General features: G+C 37.5%; 1 pseudogene; it reads right to left on the bottom strand.

The window, feature by feature from the left end:
* Window positions 1–594: 594 nt before the first annotated feature.
* Window positions 595–2,441, bottom strand: LOC100715033 (GTP-binding protein 4-like; annotated as a pseudogene).
* Window positions 2,442–4,872: the final 2,431 nt, after the last annotated feature.

Genomic DNA, 4,872 nt, shown 5'->3' with positions numbered 1-4,872 from the left:
CTGCTTGGCCCTTGCTTCCTCCTTCGCATCCACCTATCCTGGGCATCCTTACATCATCTTACCATTGCTTCATTGCATGTTTCTGTCTTTCTTACTGGACAGTGAGCGCCACAAGGACCAAGATTGCCTCACTTATTTTTTTTTCAAAACTATTTCCTCCTGGAGATTTATTTCAGATAAAATAGTTGAAGATAAATTACAATGATATGTTGTACAAAAGGACTAGAAAATAATTAACAGAATATTTTAAGCACAGGGTCCTGACACACTCATAAACAGGTTTTCTCCAAGGTCCTCAGGTCAGAACTGGTAACCTTCTGCATATACTACAATCTGAAAATGTTTTCTTTACTGGAAAATGACCATTCATGTGTTATAAACCAAAGCTACCTCTTGCAAAGTAAAGTTCTTTCCCCACCAAACCCCCCAATAATCATAGCAATAAATCTTTCCATTTTAAATCTTAATCAACTCTATAAAATGCAGAAACACACTATCTAATCAAAATATTTATATTATGCACACCTCTATAAGGTTGATCATTATTTTCAGCAACAAGCCCTTTAGCTGTTCCATTGTTTTTCAGTTAATAGATTACTCCAGTTTTATGAAACCATACCCAAAGAAGCAGCCAAATGACTTACTGAAAAAGACGCTATCTTCTGTCCTTTTTACAGAGCTTTCCTCTTTCCAGAGGGTTAAGTGTTTGGCTTTCATACCAAATATATGTATAACTGCCTCCTCTTTCTTCCCCAAGCGATTCATCTTCTTCTGAGCATTCTTTTTTATAATCTTGGATTTCTTCACCATCTTCACATCCCAAAGACCAGAAACGTTGAATAGAGTTTGAGAGCAACTCTAACTCTGGGCTACAGAAGTGGGTGGAACAGAACCTTCTCGCTTTCTTTTCCTAGCGACACTCTGAGACCAAGTTGCCTGGATTGCATACTGGGCATTGTTTTTATCATTCATGTCAATATCAAGACTTTACATCTAATTGTCCAAAATTGTCTACTGAATCTTAGGCATCCTTGATCCCTGGGTATTCATTTCTTCTGATTACAGAATTTTCAATTTCTTTTTTTCTCTAATCTGTTTTGCCAGCTGTCAGATTTCCGTCATTTCTTCATCTTCACTTTCAGACTTACTGTCATACTTTCATAGCTGTTCTTAATTTTTCTTTTTCTAATTCTTTCAATTTCTTCATGATAGCAGGGTCAGTATAAACAGCTACATTGACTTTCCCAGATCTCTGGTATCTTCTCATATTTTTCAGATGAATTCATTAAATCCCAGTATTTTCAACGATCCAAAATATCTCCCACTTCCAGCTCAAGACCTCATTCCCTTTTCTTGTGTTCCCCAATTTCCATTCTCTTGTTGCATGCCACCACTCCTTCTGGGATGGAGGGTTGCCTCTCCTTATCATCTCTCTTGTTTGGAATAGCTAAGTGCAATCCATTTAGCATTCATTCACTTCATTTCCTTTCATTTTGGTTTCTACTCAATGAGCCAAAAGCCCATCACAAGTCTCTGTTTTAACTTTAATAACACCTTTCTCAGCCAGGGTGCTAATTTCTTTAACCAGAGAACCCTTCGGACTATAAGTCTATAAATATTTCCAGATCATATTTAGGAAGTTCAGCTATTCTCTTCACATCACATTTGTTTGCTGCAACTGTAAGAGTTTGTTGATAAAGAGGGGTCTGATATTCTAGAAGAGCTCTAATTCCCCTTTCATGTCCACACTACTCATACAAATCAATCACATACAAAACTGCGGCATGAAGGTGAGCCAGCGCTGTGATAGCTTGCTTTTCAATAGTGTTCTGATCCTCTAAAGGATGATCCAACATCCCTGGAGTATCTACAACCTGCCAACATAGATACTTATGCATATGTCTGAATGGTGCTCACCTTACCTTGCTGATGAAGCTTGATTTCCCAACATTTGGGTACCCACACAAAAGTAGAGACCTTGTATTCGGATCAGTGGTTGAAAAGTAGGATAAATACTGACATACTTCTTCCAAATATCCCAAACTCTGGTTCTGTCTCTTGATAATGGTGCACATCTGCCCAGTGGGAGCCAACTTCAGTTGCTTTCAGTGGTAGAGAGAATTGCCATATTTCATTGGCTACACATAATCTTTAGCAACATTGTCCACTAAATTTTTGGCAGTATTTATTTGTTCTAGAGCCAACTTGTAATGATCCTTATTGTAGTGAATATTCATCAAATCAGCATAAAATGGATGGATATCATCCAATTGGGGAAAATCTGTTAGAATCTCCGAGAGTCTGTTATGGTAATTCTGCTGAAGAAATTAGATTTTTCTCATATAAAAATATCTAATGAGATGAGTCTTTGACAATGTAAGATCAATAAAGTCTTTAGCAAATGACATAATTGTGGTCTTCTTAAAGTTGTAGTGTGCCATGCTGGTGATGGACAGCATGAGACAAGGTCTTCACTCATTGTTTTAAATTACAAAAACATTTTTCTAATAGTGGTAAAATATAAGTAAGATAAACATTTTAAATATAAATATAAATTTCAGTGGCATTAATTATATTCACAGTGTTGTATCACCATCACCTTTTCCCCCCAAGCATCTTGTAGAATATTTGTATCCTTATCACAATGCATTAACTGTATGATTTTAATCAATATTTATTGCTTGCATTGTGGGTTTGATGCATGAATCAAGCCAATCATCTAGTGATTCATTGTAAATACACAGCAAGTAACATTTTGTTTGCTATTGTAGGAAAAATGAGAGAATGGAGGACATACAGTTGAAGAAGTTGTCACTAAAGAAGTGGCTACATCAAACGGGAAATTTTTAGAATGAGAACCTGTGCTAATGATAAATCATAAAGCTGCTTTTGATGAGAAGCTACATGATAGAACTGAATGACCTCTGCCAACAGGTGACAGATACCCTTGCTAGTGGACAACTTTCAATAGAGGCAGTCCTGATGGTCATTTGCAGGTGGATTGCTGCCATGGGAGCATTCAGGTTGTACTCAAAATGGCTTTTGATGTCTAATAAGACTTTTCCTTTCTCTCTAACAGGAGCACATACCAGTCCTCTTACCATATTTGGGGACAAACAACTAAACTGATGATAACAGCACCCCCTCTCCTCCATGTTTTTTAACATGCAGGCTCCAGGGCACAGCTGTAGATTGAAAGCCTTTGTGGACTTGATTTCACAATGATAGCACAGTGGATAGAAATAGAGAGAGAGACACAATATAGCAATCAAGAATTTTAGATCAAGTAGGAAAATCAACAAAGGTTGGTTTAGAGAATAAAACCAAACAAAATAAAACAGAATAGAGCCAATCAAAACAAAACAATGAAAGTGATACAGGACTTCAAAACAGGATAATAGAAAATCAATGATGGCTACCACAATGCCCCTGTTGTCTTCAAAATTGCTACCCATACCATCAGACAGAATAAAATCAAACAAAATAGAATAGATAGGGTCAATCAAAACAGAAAATTGAATCAAACAAAACAATAAAATGGAACAAAACAAAACAGTGAAAACAACATTGGATTTCAAAAACAAGACAGAAAGAAACTCTCCATGTTTGCCACATTGCATATTGCTATCCTATAGTAGATGCTCAGACCACCAGCCCCAGGCATGCAAAGTCAGTCAGTCAATCAAACAATACAAGCATCTAGTTGTTTCTGTACTCCAGTTGCTCTCAACTCAGCGTGTCATCCAAATCAGCCAGTTGCTTGCAGGGGGAGGGATGTTCTTGTCTCCCAGCCCACACACCAGTTGGCTCACAGTAAGGGCAAATTGGCTTCTTGTTCCTCCTCCTAGGCCCAACATGGCTTGCTAACAAGGGTTAGTTTCACTCTAGTATTATTTTCCAAATATATTAAATATGCAGTCTGACTTGTTTACACCCTATTTCATTCTGCACTATGGGAACTGGTCATCTGATGGTACTATCCAGCCAAGAACGGCCCAACTCAGGGGCCCAGAAATATGATCCACAAGCACTTCTGCCCATGAAGTGTATTGGAAAGTGTCAGAAATACAGGGGTCAAGCTGTTCCCCATCATCTACTAGCTCTAAGTCTCTTTCAGTGTTTGTATTTACACATACTTCATAAGTATCATAAAGCAAGATCACTATATAATTGTCTGACTATCCTCCCCCCAAAATACTTGTTTGGTGCACTCCTAAGCTAAACCAGTGAATCTAAAAAGAGCTCACAGTATCTCTCCCCAAGGGCATGAAGTGCAGGGTTTACAGGAGTGAGATTTGTGGCTAACTTTAGCCCACATGTAAGCTCTTCCTACTGCTGCCAAAGAAAAACTTACTCTCACCCAGGGTGTCCTCAGATGATAGATTCTCTTCCTCATGGGAAAACTTTGCAACTATGGCAGTAGTCATTAAGAGAAGAACAGTAAACAAGAGGAAGGAACCAGTCTTACTGTATGCCTCGTGATATATCTGTATTGCACAATCGCATATGACATCATTTATTCCCTCAAACTTAGGTCAGGAAACATTCACGCAAACTCAGCCTTACATAGATTCTTTCCCTTTGTTTATTTCTTACTCTGGTTCTGAACTACCCTGTACACTTATACACATAAGGGATTTTTTTCCTATTTATTGGTGCGGAGATAAAATCTAGATCTTTTATATGCTAGGCAAGCACTCTACCACTGAGATACACATTTATTCCCTTAGAGAATTTTTATCAGAGATCTAAACTATAAATAAATAATAAACAAACAACAACTTAATGTCACTAAAGGAACATTTATTCTCAATATTATTCATAAATTTAAAACTCAGCTTGTTGTAAGCATCTACAAAGCTCATACAAACT

Source organism: Cavia porcellus, unplaced genomic scaffold (genome assembly GCF_034190915.1).
Source record: "Cavia porcellus strain 051 isolate PalLab524CR breed Dunkin Hartley unplaced genomic scaffold, mCavPor4.1 scaffold_7, whole genome shotgun sequence".
NCBI classification, from domain to species: Eukaryota; Metazoa; Chordata; class Mammalia; order Rodentia; family Caviidae; genus Cavia; species Cavia porcellus.
The sequence above is the reverse complement of the archived record's forward strand: the minus strand, read 5'-3'. Positions and strand labels throughout refer to the sequence as shown.